Consider the following 19,731-nt stretch of genomic DNA (forward strand, 5'->3'; position numbering starts at 1 on the left):
TAGAAGTAGGTCCACTGGTGACAAATTCTTGTAAGCATTTCTCTGCCTAAGAGTGACTCCTTCATTTCTAACGGATATATTATCTGCATGTAGTTTGGCATTGACAATTCTTTTCTGTCAGCACTTGAAAAATGTCGTGTCATTCCCTTTGGTCTCCTTGGATTCAGATAAGAAATTTGCTGTCATTTGAAGTGTTTTTCTTTAGACAATGAATTATTTCTTTCTAGCTACTGTCAGGATTTTTTCTTTGTCTTTAGTTTTCAGAAGTTTGATTATGATATGTCTTGGGTGGATTTATTTAGGTTTGCTCTTTTGGACTTATTCACTTCTTGAATGAATAGGTTTATGCTTTTCACCAAATTTTGGAAATATTCAACAATTATGTCTTCAAATATATATGTATATATATTTTTTTGTTCCACACTTTCTCTTCTCTTCTTGGAACATTAACAACACAAATGTTAGACTTTTGTTATTACCCCATAGGTCTCTGAGGCTCTCTGTTCATTTTTTTCCCCATCTATTCTCTCTTTGTTGGTCAGACTGAATCAATTCTATTGATCGACAGATCAGTATGCTTTCATATCTTATCTTCAGTCTATTATTGAGCCCATCCAATGATTTTTTAATTTTGATTATTTGATTTTTTAATTCTATAATTCCTCTATGGTTCTTTTTATGTTTTCTATTTCTTTACTCAGATTTTTTATTTTTACGTGTTTCAAAAATATTCGTGATTGCTTATTGAAGCATTCTTATGATGGTTGCTTCAAAATCTTTGCCAGATAATTCCAACATTTGAGTCCATCTCAGTGTAAGCATTCGTTGATTGTCTTTTCCCCTTCTAGTTGTGATTTTCCTGGTACTTGGTATGATGAGTGATTTTAAAAATTAAAAAAATTATTTTACTTTATTTTATATTTTAGAGAGAGAGAGAGCAAGCAGGGGAGAGGGGGAGAGGCGGGAGAGGGGGAGAGGGAGAATCTCAAGCAGGTTCTATGCTCAGTGTTGAGCCTGATGCTGGGCTCAATCCCACGATCTCTGAACTGAAGTAAAGGGTCAGATGCTCAACCAACTGAGCCACCCAGGTGCCCCTGATGAGTGATTTTTTACTGTATTCTGGACATTGTGAGTATTATGTCCTGAGACTCTGGATCATATAGAAATAATCTATTTTAGCAAATAGTCATTCTGTTTAGGTTAGTGTGATGGTCTTGGCCTACTTTTGTGGGCTGTGGTTCCAATGACAATTTCATTTCTGAGTCCTTGCAATGCTATTCTGGTCTACTTTGTATGTGTGCTATTCAAGGCTGCTCTGAAAAACCTGGGTCAACCAGCTGTCTGCACAAAATATCCTATGCAGGTTTAGAGAATCCCTTTCCCCAGTTCTGTTCTGTCAAAAATCCTCCCACCATTCCCTAGCTTGGAGAGGAGGGGCATTTCCTGCCACTGCTAGGTCCAAGCTTCCCATGTTTTCCACTGACACTACCCACAGAGGAGGAATCTCTAGGGCTTCAGCCACTGCTGAATCGTGGGTGGAAGTGAGACCCCCCTTGATTAACACAGCCAGCAGTGGGGGAGGAAAATGCCCCAGGTTATCTGCTGTTGCTGTGCTGCCATAAACTATTTGCTACCCCTGAGTGAGGGATTTCAGTCCAGAATCACCACTCAGTCTGCTGGTGCCACACCTGGAGGGGAGGAAAACATTCCATCCAGGGTCACAGATGTTAGTGGGCAGGGAGAAGTCTCTCTATTCCTTCTCCACTGACTGACCTGTCGACAGGGCAGCAAAGTACTGTCTCTGGACTGGCCAGGGCTCTCTGCTACCATTCAGTCACCAACCTGCCTTCCATCTTTCAGAGTCCTTGTTTTGGACTGAATGTTTGTGTCTTCCTCCAAATTCATATGTTCAAGTCCTAATTCCCGGTGTGATGGTATTTGGAGGTGTGATGGTATCTGGGAGGTGATTAAGATGGGGTCATGAAGCTGGAGCCCCCCGATGGGATAAGTGCCCTTATACAACTGGGAGGACAACAACTCTCCTTCTCCTCCTAAGGATGCACTGAGGAAAGACCATGTAAGAATGCATCAAGAAGGCAGCTGTTGGGGCGCCTGGGTGGCTAATTCGGTTAAGCAGCCGACCTCGGCTTAGGTCATTATTTCGTGGTCTGTGTGTTCGAGTCCCGCGTCTGGCTCTGTGCTGACAGCTCAGAGCCTAGAACCTGCTTCAGATTTTGTGTCTCCCTCTCTCTGACCCTCCTCTGCTCATGCTGTTTCTCTCTCAAAAATAAACATTAAAAAAATTTTAAAAAGAAGAAGAGGAAGAAGAAGAAGAAGAAGAAGAAGAAGAAGAAGAAGAAGAAAAGACAGCTCTCTGCAACCAGGAAGAGGGCTCTCAGCAGACACTGAATCTGCTGGCACCTTGATGTTGGACTTCCCAGCCTCCAGAACTGTGAGAAATAAAAGTCTGTTGTTTAAGCTACCAGTCTGTGGTATTCTGCTGTGGCCCTCTGAGCTGACTGCAACACCCCTCTTGTGATTGTCAGCTGTGTTACATCCAGGTTTTTAGGTGTACGTGGTGGAAGCAATTGGGAGAAATAGTGTCTATGAAGTTTCATTGACAGAGTAGAAGTTTTTGATTTTTATAAAATCGGATTTATGGATTTTTTTTCCTGTTATAGTACATGCTCTCTGTGTCATATTTAAGGCATTTTTGGCAAACCCAAGATTACTGTATTGCTGCATAATAAATAACCCCCAAACTTAGTGGCTTAACACAATAACATTTGTTATTTTCACAAGGGTCAGGAGTTTGGGAACACCTTGGCTGGGTAGTTGTGGCTCAGTCTCTCATGAGGGTGCAATCATCTTAAGGCTTGATGAAGTAAATATCTATTTCTAAACTCACTCATGTGACTGAAGGCAGGTCTTCTGTTCCTCACCATATGGACCTCTCTCCTCACAGCAGACATGCTGCCCTCTCCACAGAGCAACCTCATGACATGCAGGTGGCTTTCCCCAGAATGAATATGGGGAGAGAGACAGATACAGAGGGATGATGGAGAGGGGGAGAACCCAAGATGGAAACTGTAGTCTTTTAATTGCCTAATCTTGGAAGCGACATTTTATCACTTCCGCCATATCTGTTTGCTAGAGGTGATTAAGTCTGTCCACATTCAGGGCGAGGGGGATTAAACTCCACATCTTGACAAAAGGAAGATCAGAGAGTTTGTGAACATCTCTCTTTAAAAAAAAAATGTTTTGAGAGGGGGGAGGGACAGAGAGAAAGGGTGACAGAGGATCTGAAGCAGGCTCTACACTGACAACAGAGAGCCTGATGTGGGGCTCAAGCTCACAGACCTTGAGATCATAACCTGAGCCCAAGTCAGATGCTCAATTGACTGAACCACCCATGTGCCCCTGTGAACATCTCTTTAAAACCAACATGACCACTAAATTTTTCTTCTGTTTTCTTCTACAAGTTTTACACATTTAGCTCATACACCTACGATCCATTCCAAGTTAATTTTTGTATATGGTGTGAGATAGAGTCCTTCCCCTCCTCTGCCCTCCCCTTCCCTCCCTTCTCCTCTTCCCTCCCCTCCTCCTCAGCCTTCTTCTTCTTCTTCTTCTTCTTCTTCTTCTTCTTCTCCTTCTCCTTCTCCTCCTCCTCCTCTTCCTCCTTTGTGTATAAGGCTATTTGTTGAAAATGATGACCTTTTCTCCATAGAATTGCCTTAGCGTCTTCGTTGATAATTAACTGACTGTATATTTGTGGGTCTATTTTGTTGCATTTAGCTATGTGTCTGTCTTCACATCTATATCACACTGTGTCAATTTCTGTGGCTTTCTGAAATCAAGTAGTGTAAGTTCTTTTAGTTCTTCTTCAGAGACATTTTGGCTATTTTAGGTCCTTTGAATTTCCACATAAATTTTAGAATCAGTTTGTCAATTGCTACAAAAAATCTTGCTGGCATTTTGATTAGGATTTCATTAATCTTTGATCAATCTGGGGAGAACTGACATCTTTACGATAATGAGTCTTCAAACCATGAACACAGCTTATCTCTCCATTTGTGTAGGTCTTCTTTAATTTATCTCAGCAATGTTTTGTGGTTTATGGTATACAGGTCTTGCACATTTTTTGTCATATTGGTGGGGACTGGAGGCACCGAAGAGCCTGGGCCAGAGAGCCAAGCATGCCTCTTGAGAATGAGGTTTGGACTGTAGAGATCCTTCTTCCTCTCATTCGGCCCAGAACAGCGACAGTCATGAGGGAAATGCCAGATGGTCAAAGGAATGAAAGAATGAACAAATGGGTGTATTCCTGGGGTCAAAGTCCACAAATTGACTTCTGATGGTCCTCTTAGTTTGGACTGGTGGAATAATTCTGAGCCTGGAGCTTCAGATGGATTCTGATATAGCTGCATAGTGACTGTCAGTTAGAAGGGGGCTGGGGAGTCTCTACTGAGTTGTGAGGTCTGCAACCCCCACCCTCTCCCAGGGAAGTCATCTTCCTAGGGCTCTTGTGTGGCAGCTCAGTTGCCACATATTGTGCCAGGCACCTTACAGATGCCAATTAATTAATCTTCATGATCCCCGACTTAGGTAGATGCTATTTTTATTGCCATTTTGTCAGGTGGGGAAACTGAGACACAGGAATTTAGGAGCTTTGTGTAATTAATTGCTCACAATTACACAACTGGAAGGTAGTGGGGTGTGTCACAAATGCTTGTTGCACCTGGATACGAATAAAAACATGGACCAACACAGAAAATGTGTTGTAGAACACCTCTGTGCTACATCCTTCTGAAATTTTAAATTTTGAACTATGTCTTATACAAAGGAGAGTGTAAAAAATATATCTGTTCAGTCTAAAGATTCATAATAAAACAATACATCTCTCCTAGGTTGTGAAGGAGAACATTCCAGGTAACTTAGAAACAACTCCTCTCCTCCTCATGTGCCCCTCCCTGATCCTGACCCCTTCGCTCTACTAGAGGTTATCATATTTCTCTCTCTTTTTAGACTTTTTTTAACATTTATTTTTGAGAGATGGAGCACAAGTGGGGGAGGGGCAGAGAGAGAGAGGGACACACAGGATCGGAAGCAGGTTCCAGGCTCTGAGCTGTCAGCGCAGAGCCCGACATGGGGCTCAAACCCATGATCTGTGAGATCATGACCCAAGCCAAAGTTGGACGCTTAACCAACTGAGACACCCAGGCACCCTGAGGTTGTCATACTTCTAAAAGTATTAATCATTGCTTTTCTTTACAGTTTTCCCTACTGGATATGTAAGTAATGCAGTGTATTAGGTTGAACCATATGAAATTGAATATAGATGATTTCACATGGTTTAACCCAAGCATTTTCAGGGGGCAATATTGTTTCGTGGGGGTGAAAATTGGCTCTTGGTTGGGGACAAACAAAAAAATACCTAGACAACAGTGGTTTATGGTGCTCCAAAGAGCCACAATATAGGAACAGACATACAGCGTATCTGCGGAATTAAAATTTCATGGGAGGTTGACATTTTAGGAAAAAAAAAAAAATCTCTAAAATGTCTCCTTTGGCAGGTGATAAAGAAAAATAGGTTGAGAAACACCATCTTAACATTTAGTTTTACCTGTTTTTTGAACTTTATGTAAATGAACTTTACAAAAATCCTGTGCATGCGTCAGGTATGTGGACATTTAGTTTTGAGGTTTGTGCACGTGGGTGCAGCCTGTTTGCTAGTTTCCTTGCTGTAAACTAGTCCACCGTGGGAACATGCAAGCTGGCTCGCCCCCTGCCTTTCCAGTGAATGACCATTCGGGTTGTTTTCAGGTCTTTTGCTATTGTAAACCTTGTTTTACACGGGTCCTGGTGCGCTTGTGGTCATTTCTCTTGGGTACACACTGGAAGGAGAGGAATCTTGGGCTGTGAGGCACCTCTGTTAGATATCCACCTTTATTAGATGTCAAGAGGAGGTCCCGTGATTGCTGCATTTTGCATTTCCACTAGCTGTGTATGAAAATTCTTTTTTTCCCCGTAAGTCTTTCCTAACACTCTATACTTACAGAGGTTTTAATTTTTTTGCTAATTTAGTGGTGGGAAATTGCATATCATTGTTTTAATTTGTGCTTCTTTGAAAACGAAATTGGATATCTTCTCCCACATTTACTGGGCCTCTTAGGAAGTAGCAAGTTTTAGGTTTTACGCCATTGAGTTAACGTTTTTCCTTGTTGATTCAGACTTAAAAAAAAAAAAATATATATATATATGTGTATATACGTATACGTATATACACATATGTATATACATATATACACATATATACGTGTATACATAGACATATACATATATACACATCATATATATACATTTATATTTATAATTTATATACATTTATATACATTTATAATGTATGTATATATATAAATACGTGTATACATATGTTCTGAGTATGAATCATTTTTTAAGTATATGTATTGCAAATATTGTTTTCCCCTCTTAACCGACTGAGCTACCCAGGTGCCCTTGTTGTTTTCATTTTTTTTATGATGTCTTTTAAAGACCAGAACTTCTCAATTTTAATGGAGACATTTTCTAAATAGCAATCTTTTTCTTTTGGTTTATGCTCTCTTTTGCTTGTTTAGAAAATCTTTCCCTACCCCAAGGCCCTAAAGATTCTACTCTGTATGCCTGTTTAAGTCTCACTGATATGCTTTCCCTATTGATACTTGGAGATTTTCACACCTTTTCACTGCCCCGCACCTCTTGGCGACGCCTCCGTGAGGCTGGCCTTGTTGAGAGAGAGAGAGGGACACACAGGATCGGAAGCAGGTTCCAGGCTCTGGAGCGGGTGAAATGAGCCTTGTTGCTTGAGCAGGTGAAATGAGGCCCCGGGCATCCCTCTCGCTGCCTCCCGCGCGGGGGCGCTGCTCCCGGCTCGGTCACAGGCGTGGCGTAGACAGGCTCAGCCACCACGAGCTGACCTTCCGCGGCCGGCAGGTGGCGCCCGCGTCCCGCGCTCCTGCACAGCCTGGGTCCTCCCAGGAGCATCTGGCAGCTGCTTCTTGCTGTGTCATCTTGGGCTCTGCCTCTCCTGTTTCTATCTTCAAAACAGGACAGCTTTCAGAGCTTTTATGATGATTTAAGATTATGGTGGCAACAGCTGGAGATGGGAGCAGCTGGTTCTCTGCAGTCCCCACCACTCCCTATTGCCTTATGCTCAGCGCTGCTCTCATTTATTCATCTCGCCAGGCACCTGAAGGCATGTGACTTTGAGATCTCTCTTGTCAGACTTTGGCCCACTTAGATGGAGAGGAATTCAGGGCTGTGTGAGTCAAACGTCGCTTTAAAAATTTTATTCTGGTGATACCTCTAAGTGGTTTAGAAAATCTGAAAAGCATAGGAAAACAAGATAAATAGCCTATGTTTTCAAGTCAAAAATAAATACTGCGAATATTGTTTTTTTCCCTTCTTTCTGTGTAGTCTATTCTTTTAAATGTCTTTATATAAAGCATCTACTGTGCCCCCTGTTGTGTTCGAGAATGGGGCGGCTCTGGAGGGCTGGCTCCCTGGGATTGCAGAGACCCAGGACAGACACTAGTCCAGCCCAGGTGTGTGGACAGCATCTGGTTCATTGCTGGACAGAGTCTGGTCTTGGTTTCTGTGTCAAGTGGCACAGGACGGGCCTGACAGCTGTCCCCGCAGTCCTTCAGGGTCTGGTCCCCGGCAGTGGTGGGACCACAAGCAGCAGGAACTGCTGGTTTGCGTCCCACCAGCAGGGTCCCTTTCCTGCCTCCTCATGGTGTCCTGTGAGGTGTCTCCTGTGAGGTGATGGCCATTCGAGCATCCGGGGGCATCCCCATGCACACATGGGGTTCTGGGAGTGGGACGCACCTGTGCTGTATGCTAGTGACCACCCAGACCCAGGTTCCCGCCTCGGTAGCTGCTGCCCTGGCCCAGGACCCACCGCTGCTTGCAGATCTTTCTTGATTCTTTTGGCTTCTGGGTTCTGAGGACTGGCCAGGTGGAGGAGCGAGGGGAGGGGAGTTCCTGAGCAGTTGGACGTGGGGTTGCTCAGCCCAAGGGGATGCAGATCCATCTGCTAAACACAGTGGGGCTGTGCACTCCAGGTTGTGACCGTCTCCATACTAAATTACACTCCAGCCCTTTTGAGGACCCTGCCCTGGCAAAGGGGGGCTCTAGTATCACGTGGAAATCACTGGGAGCAGGTGGAGTCCCATCGGATTGTGAGGTCTGAGAAGTTGTGCGGCACCAGTAGGCTCGCACATCCTGTTAGTAACTAATGGCAGTTATTTCAGAATGTAATAAAAATAGTTCTCTTTCAATTTATGTATATGGCTTCCAAGCAGCTACTGTTATTAGCATATACACACTTGTTAAATGTTTTGGAGATACCAAGGGCTCTGTGATCTCAGACAGCTGAGAACCTCTGGTTTAGATGCTTCCGCCTCAGGACTAGTGGCCACAGGTGTGTGTGGTTTGGCAGTTCTCTCTACACAAGAGGCCACCAGAAGGGCTCAGAACAGAGGTGGAGACCCCAGAGGTCTGGGCCTGCAGAGGGAAAGAGAATTCCAAGCAGGCTCCAGGCTCAGCATAGAGCCTGACATGGGGCTCGGACTCATGACTGTGAGATCATGACCTGAGCCGAAATCAAGAGTCAGATGCATGGGGGCACCTGGGTGGCTCAGTTGGTTAAGTGTCTAATTCTTGGTTTTAGCTCAGGGCATGATCTCACAGTTTGTGAGTTCGAGCCCCCCATCGGGCTCTGTGCTGACAGCACAGAGTCTGCTTGGGATCCTCTCTCTCTGCCTCTCCCTCGCTCAATCTCTCTCTCTCTCTCTAAATAAAAAAAACTATTAAGAAAAAAAAAAAGAGTCGGACGCTTAACCGGGTGAGCCACCAAGGTGCCTCTGGGTGTGATTTTTATCTACACCTAGCAGTGTTGGATAGCTGATGAAGTTCAGCTGGGTCTGAGAAGCTTGGAGAAACCACGGGACATGGATTTGTCAGAGGGTTTGCACAGAGCTGTGCTGGATACATGCAGAACAGGAGCACGCCGGCCCCGTGCAGCTGGCAACAGCTCTCTGCTCTTGTAGGCCCTGTGTCCACAGCGAGAAGCAGCCCAGTCTTCCAGTGGTTGGATGTCAGGCTACCCAGAAAGCAGTTGCACAGCGTGTGTTAAAATTAAAATCCATCTATGTTCAGGCCCAGCCATCGTGATAGAAATAAAGCGCTGTGGATAAAATCAGCATTGGCCGCAGAGCAGAGCACAGTGTCTGCCCCTCTGCCAGGGATGGCTGAGCAAATGACAGTCATCTGCACCTGGAACATTAGGAAGCCACGACAGAGACTGCACGAATGCCTGAGTGGAAGATTCCAGAGGGATTTGTAGAAGCTGAGTGAGAAAATCAAGATGCACAAAGTGTGGAACAGGATCCCACTTTGTGAAGCAAACCAACCAAGACATATGGATAGATGTACGAAAGTATTCGTATGCATATATATGCTTATTATCAAAGGAAAACAGATGTTTTTATGTAATTAAAGGTGTGTTTACCATACGAGGAAGGCAGAATGGGATTGCAAGTGGTTCTGTTGCAAGTTTAATGGCGGCAACCATGTTTTGTACTCATCCAGTCTGTGGGGTCAGGCGCTTCACAAGGGCTCTACTGGGCACTTTCCACTTGGTGTCAGATGTCAGCTGGGGCCACAGTCATCTGGGCTGGCGCACCCACATTCCAAAGCGGTGCACACACATGGCTGGCTCGTAGCTACAGGCTTTGGTTGCTTTCTAAGTGGGCCTATCTATGGCACTGCTTGAGTATCTTTCTTCATGGCGACTTCTAGGGCCAGAGGGAGAGAGAACTGTTGTAGCCAGAAAGTAGCCACAGATAATAGTGAGAGAATGTGTGTGGCCATGTTCCAATAAGGTGCATTGACAAAAATGGGCTGTGGGCCAGATTTGGCCCGTGGGCTATAGTTTGCCAACATACAGCCTTGAGGTCCATGCTTAATACTCTGGCTTTTCCTCAGAGCCACTGGAGGGTCTTGAGCAGAGAAGTAACTTGGCATGGCTCAGAGCAGCCATGTGTGGATGACACATGGAGGGTCTAGAGGGAAGCCAGGACCCAGGGAGGAGGCCTGTGTCATGACCTGTGGGACCAAGGTGCTGGTGTTGGGACTTTGAAGCTAGATGCAGATTGATTGACTGGTTGATTGACTCACTGAGAGAGAAACAAAAATCAAGATACCTCATTAGCCCTCAGACCTGTGTGACCATCATGAGCCTGGGGCCAAGGAGCTCCATGGTGGGGGTGGGGGTGGGGGGTAAAGGTCGAGTTGGCCACTCTTGAGTGTGATGGGGTAGCTGAGGCTGGAGATAGAGGACCGCCTTTCATAGGAGTGCATGCCAATTCTACCTGAGACGGAGGCCACGTATTTGTGTGTGGAGGGGGCCCAGGGCCAGGAAGCCTGAGGGCAGAGGGCTGGCCTCCCAGGAAGCTGCCTGTGGCATTCAGCAGAGTGTGTGGAAATTTGTGGGGTCCAGGGAGCAGGGAGGCCACTCCTGCAGGGACTGCCCATCGGTGGCCCTCTGCCTCAAATGGTGATCCCTGACATTTGGTACTTCTCTGTAAAAACAAATATGTACACATGCAAATAAAAATGTGGGATTTTCGATTCAAGCTAGTGACTCATGTTCTGTAGCTGCTGGTCAGTGTTATGTTTAAGTGAAACTACAGATCCAGCATCTCCCTCCAACTTCTGAAATTTTCTAAGGTGCATAAAGTGAGAAAGGTTGAAAACTGACACCCATACACCCATTATGTAGATTCAACACTCAGTTTTCGCGCCAGCGGTGGCACACCTGAAGCCTGTCGTTTTCTCTGCTATAAATCTTCCTCACTTCCTTCTCTGTCTGCCTTTGAGTCTCTGCCAAAGCTCACTTGATGGTGGCTGGCCCCCTTGAATGGCAAACTCTGAGTAAATCACATTTGCCTGTTCTCATTTGGGTGGTCTTTGTTTATTTCCACAACAGGATTATAATGCTCTTCGGAGTGAAAGCTATGAAGTGAATCAACCTTGTAAAACCAGAGAAGAAATTGTGGTCCCCATATTGGACCCAGAGGCTTGGAAGATAAGCAGATGTTGTGAGTGGAGTGGGGGGTGGGGAAAGGTGCATGATTTGGGGCTGGCAGTGCTGGAGGGCCCCTACTCTGCCAGGCCTGGCTGCAAGGGTATAGAGCTGGGCTGGGGAGGCTGTGCTCTGCGGACATTTTACTTGCTGCTCTCCAGCCCCATCCTGACTGTCCAGAACAAACCCCAGGCTATGTGGGCACCATCTGTCTGCTCAGACGCTGTAACAAATATCACAGACCAAGGGGCTTAAACAACAGAAATGTATTTCTCCCAGTTCTGGAGGCTAGACATCCAACATCAAGGTGCTGGCAGGGTGGTTTCCCCTAAGGCCTCCCCCCGTGGCTTGCAGATGGCCACCTCCTGCCTGGGTTCTCCTTTGGCCTTTTCTCAGTGGGCACGCATCCCAGTGTCTCTCCCCCCCCCCCCCCCCCCCCACTTCTTACAGGGACACCAGACCTTCTGGATTAGGGCCCCATCCTTATAACCTCTGGAAAGGCCCTATTTCCAAATACGGTCACTTGGGAGATTAGGGTTTCAACCTATGAACTTGGGGGGCACATAATTCAGTCTATAACAGGTACCAAGGGCAGACAGCTGCTTCCTTCTAGAGGGAGGGAACAACAGCCCCAACGCATCCACAAGCAACTCACCTTTGGAGGACTAACCACTCACTGGTTTATTCTCTGCCACACCCCTGTTCACAGGTTGTCCCACTCCTTTCCTGCAGTGGCCACTGTCTGTCTCTGTCTGGAGTGGAGGTGACCCTGTAGAACATGTGTTCTCACTTTAGGCTCATGCTGGGCAGTGGGGATATTTTGTGCATATTTTGTGGGGATGTGTGTCTGTGTCTTTTCCATTTTCCAGGGCGAAAACCAACAGCTTTCACTTCATTCTCTGAGGCATCGGGTCCAAAAGACAACATTGGCCATTATTCTTGGTGGCAGGCGGCCTGGGCCTAGATCTGGTGACCCAACATAAAGCTCTGAAGGGAGCACGGCTCTGCACAGGACCCTTTAGCATGCCGTGTGGCTGAAGATACTGTCTCCTTGTTTGCGGTACAGGGACATCAGGAACATGCCCACTCGTCACATGCAAGGACCCTTGAAGTCCACCTTCCATCTTATTTTGTCCTCCCAACAATCTGGGTACCAGGCAGGTGCCTTTTCTAACAGACGCAGATTTCAGAGGAGGAAACTAAGGTTATAATTTGCCCAAAGTCATTCCTCTGGGAACCAAGACCTTCTGGCTCCTGATCCAGGGGCTCCACTGCTCCCCACTGCTCCCCACTGCATATAATCTATTTTTTTTTAGTTTATTTATTTTGAGAGAGAGAGAGAGAGAGAGAGAGAGAGAATCCCAAGCAGGCTCTGCACTGTGAGCACAGAGCCTGCTGTGGGGCTCAATCTCATGAACCATGAGATCATGACCTGAGCTGAAATCAAGAGTTAGATGCTTAGCCAACTGAGCCCCCCAGGTGCCCATGCATATACTCTTTAAATAAGCTAGTTTGTTTGGCTGGCCGGCAGGTTTTGTCTATATTTCAAGGCACATTTGGAACTTATGAGTCCAACTCTACTTCATGTAACTTATGAAGTATTAGTCCATTTCTCACCAGAGGCCAAAAGCTCACCATCTGGATCATAATGCTCACACTTTCAAGCCAAGAACAGAGCACTGATTTCAAGCACCAATTCTCAACCTTGACAGTCCATAGAGAGAGGAGACTACATCCTATTTGAAAACCTGGGTGCCTGGGCCTCCCACTCAGGCTCAACCTGAATCACAGGCATCCCTACTTTTATAAGCTTACTATGTGACTCAAATAGATGATAAGAATTAAGAACTGATGATTTAGGGGAATCTTAGTGGCTCAGTTGGTTGCGCATCCGACTTCAGCTCAAGTCAAGATCTCACAGTTCATGAGTTCAAGCCCCACATCAGGCTCTGTGCTGTCAGCTCAGAGCCTGGAGCCTGCTTCGGATTCTATGTCTCCCTCTCTCTCTGCCCCTCTCCTGCTCACTCTCACTCTGTCTCTCTCAAAAATAAATAAACATTAAAATTAAAAAAAAAAAAGAACTGCAGAGAAGTTTTGAAAATAAAGTGAAAACAGAAGAATAATTAGTGAGTTTGCGAATTGATCTTTATGTTTCATATATTTATATATATTTAGGGTTAGTATGGTGTCCTCATGATGTCTCAGGCTCCTTTTATCACATGGCTTCCCTTCCCAGGATCACCTCATTGTCTAAGATGGGTGCTAATGCACCAACCATCACATATGAGCTCCAGGCAGCAGGATAGGAGAAAGAAAGGTGAGGAACCTACCCTATCCCTTTTAAGGAAGCTTCCTGGAAGTATTATATAACATTTATGCTTACATTTATTTGGCTGAAAAGACCCCAAAATACTAACCAAAAAATAAATAAAAATTAATAATTTAGATTTTATTAAAATTGAGAACTTCTCTTCATCAAAAGTATTCATCAAGAGAATAAACAGCCAAGTTAAAGACTGGGAGAAGACATTCAGAACACATACATCTGACAAAGAATATCTATCAAGAAAGTATAAAGAGGAGCACCTGGGTGGCTCAGTCAGTTAAGTGTATGACTTTTGATTTCGGCCCAAGTCATGATCTCATGGCTGGCTGTCAGCGCTGAGCCTGCTTGGGATTCTCTCTTTACCTGTCCCTTTCTCTCTGCCCCTTCCCCACTCTTAAAATAAATAAATAAGTAAACTTAAGAAAAGAAGATGTAAAGAGTTCTTACAAATTAATAAGAAAAAGACAACACAATTTCAAAAAATGAGTAAGAGATACATTTCGCAAAAGAAGATATCTCGATTGCTCATAGGCATCTGAAAAAATACTTAACATCATTAACTATCTAGGTAATACAAATTAAAAACCATCTGAGATGCTGTTATTTAACTGGTAGAATGACTAAAATTGAACGAAGGTTGGCAGGGATGGGTAGCAATGGAAATAGACATCCTCTGCTTATGACGGTGAATGAGTTCAAACACTTTCAAAAAGTGCAAGTTTGTTATAAAGTTACGATGTACTTTTAAATGGCCCAGAAATTCCACTTTTTGCTATTTACACAAGAGAAACGAAAACATAAACAATTTAATAGCAACTGTTTTTATAAATAGCTAAGAGTTTGAAACAGCCCAGTGTCCAACAAGAGGAGAATGGATGAGCAGATTATGGAACAGTCACAGGTCAGAGACATTAAAAGAACAAAGGTCCACTGCTGTGGGCCATGCTCTCATCAGGCCCAGCTTTCTGCGCAGCTCAAGACTCTGGGCCTGGCCTGTGATCCTCTAGCAGCACTTGGTGGGCGTACTCCCTGAGTTGAGGGAGCTCAGAGCTCGAAAGGGCTCGGTCCGCTGCAGCCAGCCCCACCTCCTCCTGGGACTGGACTCACCCAGCCAGTGTCTGCAAGGACTTGCATGTGACACACATAACACGTAACACATAACACACATATAGTATAAACTGTGCATAGCAAATAATTTATAGCATGTGCACATGTATAGCATGTAACACAGTGAATAATATTGCAGCATGTAACACACATAGCATATGGCATGTATCACATGTGACACGTAATAGAGTAATGCTATATGCTACACACAGTATATAACATGCACATAGCATGCGACATACACACCACACAAACACGTACACACTCATAGCACATAACGTACATTGCGTCTAACACGTATAGCATGTGACATATGTGGCACAAAATAGGCACAGCAAGTGACATAGACAGCATGAAACACGTGGAACAGATACAGCATGTAATGTGCACAGCATAAGCCCACGGCTATGGTTTGCCCTTCCATGAGGGACGTCTGCCTTGGATGGGCTGGCCTAAAGTGGGAGCAGCTTTGTTAGCGGGCGTAACCAGGCTTGGTTTTCCCTTCCCCTCCCCCTCTACCCTTTCTTTCCTTCCTGAGAAGAGGCCTGAATAAGCGGGGGTAGAGAGGGACCTTTTGTAACGCGACTACTGCCCCAGCGGCCCCAGAGGCTCCTTCTGCACTAGTCTGGGAGCCACACAAGGTGGCCGCTGCTGGCATCTCCACACCTCTGGCCGCCTTGCAGGCCTGCTCCCAGGGTGAGTATGTGAGGCGGGCTGGCTTTCCTCTCAACAGCCTCCAGGGGGCCCCACGGTGGGGGAGAAGCAACACGGGAGGTGGGCGTCTGGTGGCTGCCCCGGGTCAGGGTCTTCTTCAGGTTCGTGTCCCCAGAAGCAGCCCGGGGTCAGGGATTCAAGCGCAAGCAGCATACCCAGGTCGTGATCCCAGCAGGAGGGCACGTAGGGGTCACAGCCTCTGGGACCCCGGGACCTGCATCCCTTCCTTCTCCAGCTCCAGACACCGTGTGCCCCCGGGGAGTCCAGCAGCTGTTGGCTGCTTGCCTCTGAAAAGGAATCCAGCCTTCCTTTTACAGCGGGAAAACACATGCTTGATGAGTTTGCCTTGAAACCGCTAAGTGGAGGAGCTGGAGATCGCTTTTCCACACTGGTTACTAGGCTGGGAAGCTCAGGACCCAGTGATGGCCATGGGTGAGGGTAAAAGGGGGGTGCGCAGAACTGCCTGAGGGGATACACGCAGAGCCCCTTCCTTCCTGATCCGCCAGGGAGGGAGCAGAGGCGGGGCTGTGGCAGGAGCCTGACTCGGTGCCCTCCTGTCACTCCATCCTGTCTGAATGAGGCCCCGGGGTTGCCCAGCCCTGAAGGGAGACCAAGCCCCTGCAGGAGAAGCTGGCCAAGTACAGCTCACACCGTGGCCTTCCAAGGAACAGGTCCCTTAAAGGAGCTGTAGAAAGGACTGAGGGAAAGGATGGTGGCTGTCTGGCTTCTCGCCCAGGCACTCGGTCAGATGGTGCTGGCTTGGCGAGGGTGTCATCAGTCCTCCCTCTGGCAGGGGGGTCAGGCACGGGGCGTCAGGAGGGCCGGGGCCAGAGGCTGGGTGGCCCCAGTGGTGCCTGCCGGGCTGTGCTGAGTTGGTGTTTGTTGGCAGAGGGAGGCAGTGAGGGCTCTGTCCTCACCCCAACTTTCCCAATGACTGTGCCTGAGGTCCGTCTGTATGAACACGTAAACTGTTATAAAGCTGAAGTTCCTGGATTCCTCCAAGCTGAGTCCCACCCTCCCTGTGTTCCCTGAACTCTGAGAAAATCACTGTCATGAACGTACCTCTTATCTTCCATTTTGCTTTTGGGTTTAGTTTCAGCCAGCTGTGTTTTGAACAGGTAATTTGTTCATGCTTCAAAATTCAAAAGGTACAAAAGGGTACACAGGAAAGAGCCCCCGCCCTCCGCATGCGTTTGAGTCAAGAACAGCAGGGGGCAGTCTTGAAGCAGTGCATCCCCAGGAGTGTCTGGAACGGAGGTGCTGCCACTTGGGCTGCAGACTCCAGCTGGGTTGCCTTTGCAGAAATACCACCTGTAGTGGCTGTGCCATGTAGCCCGTTGTTAGATTAGGTTCAGGTGAGAGTGACAGAAACCCCAAGCAGCTAAGAACTTAAGCAAGGGACATGTTTATTTTTCTCTTACACATCTTGAGGTAGGCAGCCCAAAGCTGGTAGGGTGGTTCCATAATCACCAGGAACCTATCCTGTTGCTTGACCATCCTCAACACGAGGCGTCTACTTCATGGGCCAAAGTGGCTGCTTGACCTCCAGCCATCACATCCTCATTCTAACCATTAGGTAAGAGTCAGGGAAGAAGAAATGTCCACTACTTCTCTTTCAAGATTGTGTCCCAAAGCTGCAAGCGTCATCTCTTGCATACCATTGGCCAGAGTTTAGTAGTGTGGCCACATGTCATTGTGAGGGGGCTGGGAGCATGGTCTTGATCCCAGCTGGCTGTGGTCCCACTGATACGTGGAGGTTCTGTTGCTAAGGAAGGAGGGGAAGACAGATATCGAGGGACAGCTGGCAGGCTCTCCTGCGATGCCGGAGTTTAAGATTGTTTTTTCTTTATTTTGAGACAGAGGTAGCATGAGTAGGGGAGGAGCTGTGCTGCCAGCACAGAGCCTGATGTGGGGCTCGAACCCGCGAATTTGGCATCATGACCTAAGCTGAAACCAAGAGTGAGACACTTAGACTGAGCCAACCAGGGGTCCCCAAAATCATTTGAAGTGAACAAATCACTTCCCGCATGGAGTGCCAGCTGAAAACCAGCAGGACCTCCAGGCCACTTCCCGAGGGCACCTCTCAGCATGCTAGGGAACAACGTGAGAGTGATCCGGGCAGGTCTCGGTTCCTCTGGACACCTTAGTCCCCTGGAAGCCCTTCTTGCCAGAGCCACTTAGAACAGCCCTTGTGAGTGTGGCTTTGTCACACAGCGGGCCGCTCCCTGGAGATAGCTAGGCCTCTCCAGGCCTCTCCTTGGAGACAGTGCCACTGTGGATCTCTTGGGCTCATGTGTTGGGCTCCTCACAAACCATGTTGTCTGGAGCTCCGGGCTGAATCCTGCCTCCTGGCTCCTGGGGAAGGCGGGCACCACCCAGAACAAAGCAGACTGCTGAGTCCCAGCCGCAAGGCTCCAGGCCGGCTCCCTCGAGTCTTAGAGAGGCTGCGTTCTGAATGCTTGGCTTTATGTTTGAGAAAGAAAAGTGGCTTCTTTCCCTAGGCTTCCTTTCACTGAGAAGTCTCTAGGGTTTTGATGAGCTATAGAAGGGGGTGGGAAGACAGGGCTGGTGAGGACAAGCCCATTAGAAGGGAGGGTGGAAAGCTGCTGGGGGCACTGGGGTGAGGCGCCTCAGGAAGAGAGGAGGGGGAAGGCACCCTAGGTCGCAGTGCTCTGTGTTCATGGCCTTTGCTGGGTCAGGCACTGGAAACATAGTGGATGGGCTGAGAGCGAAGCAGAAAGGGGGACCATGGCCAGCCTGCTTGGGACCTCAGAGCCATGCATTTGCAAGAGGGGGCTGCTGCAGAGGAGTAGAAATGGCTGTGTGGCAAATTTAGACAGAAAAGCAGGCTTCCTGTGGCTGCTGGGAGGGTAACCTGTCTGGTGGGGGTGGGGATGGTGGTTAAGAACTCCTGCCTGCTGTGGGGATGGGGGTCCCTGCAGCACAGGTGGGGGCTGGAGAGTGGGGTGACAGTGCTGGGAGAACTGAGGGGGGTTCATCAGCAGATCACCAGAGGGGACACACTGGCTCTTGGGAGGGGTCTCTGTGCCTCACCTAAGACATGAGGCTAGATCCTGTGTCCTGACCACCCTGGCCACCCTGCAGTGGAGCTGGCGAGGAAAGAGGCTGGCTGGTCCTGACCAGGGCCTGCTGGCCCTCTTGACAAGGTAGCTGGGGGACAGTGGAGGGGGAGCCTGTGTGAGCACCCTGTCACTCATCACTTGGGGATAGGAGTGTCCTCTGGGCACCCAGAGAGGAGGGGAAGCAGAGGGGGGACAGGGAGAGCCATAACATGCTGGTTCTAACCAAGAGACACTGTTAGCTTGAATGGACAAATTAAGAAAAATTAAACCCATGTCAGAGGGAATGGAGACTTGAAGTCAGGATGTGAGCAATTTCTTTATAAAAAGCATGTTTTGGGAAAGGTGTGGGCAGTGCTGTGTAAATTCAAATTCCTCCTCTGGGCCTGCCCAGGAGCCTGGTCCCACTTAGAGCCTAGGGCCACAGCCAAGAAGGCCCCAGGACTGGGTGGGCTGTGCTGGGGAGGGAGGGAATTGAGGGGTCCAGCAGGGATGGGACCAGGAGGGTCTTTGTATTTGTTTGGCAAGTAGAGAAGGCAGGGTGGGTGACTCACCCAACTTCTAGGAGCAGGAAACAAGACAGCGCTGACCAGGTGGGGATGGATGGGGCTGGTGGGCAGGGACCTGGAATATTGTCACGGTCCTTTAGGGAAAGAAAGGGAAAGGAGAGAGCAGGCCACAGTAGAGGCTATAGCCCTTGTGGCTTTGCTCTTTGGTGGGCAGCGTGGTGGGTGTGACCGAGCTGGTGGCGGGAAGGGTCAGGTCTCTGTGCACCCTCCCCTTGTCTGAGGTCAGAGCTGGAGCTGGGGATGACGGCCTAGTGTGCGATGTGTCCTGGCCTGGGCCATTTCACAGAGAAGGGCTGACAGCAGGTCAGTGGGCCAGGTGGAGTCCCAACTCTGATCTGACAACACGCAGTGTTCCTGAGAGGTTCTCTGGTGCAGCAGCGGGGACGGGACCCAGCGCCAGCTCCTTGTAGCAGGGGGGTTCCTGGCACGGGGGGGGTGAAGCCCTTCAAGCTAGGCCATGTTGAGGGGGCTGGGTGCACACCCTGGTGCACTAAGGCAGGAGGATTTCATGGGGAGGGGGCTGGTCAGCCAGAAAGGGAAGGGTCCCCGTGACACGAATGGATACAGCTCCCTCCGACGGCCTCCTAGTCTCGAGGTCCATGCTCCTGGGTGGGGGCTGTGGGCTGCCATCCCCTTAGGTTGGATTTAGCCCTCAGGGAGCCCGTGTACTTGGGGCTGGGAGCACATGGGCTTCTCCCTGTGCCACTGAAAAGGGGACCATGACCAGGCGGAGTGAGTAGGGATGACTTTCCTCCAGGAAGAGAGAAGAGGAAGCACGCAGGCCCTGGG

Source organism: Panthera onca, chromosome C1, assembly GCF_046562875.1.
Source record: "Panthera onca isolate mPanOnc1 chromosome C1, mPanOnc1 haplotype 2, whole genome shotgun sequence".
Taxonomy (NCBI): domain Eukaryota; kingdom Metazoa; phylum Chordata; class Mammalia; order Carnivora; family Felidae; genus Panthera; species Panthera onca.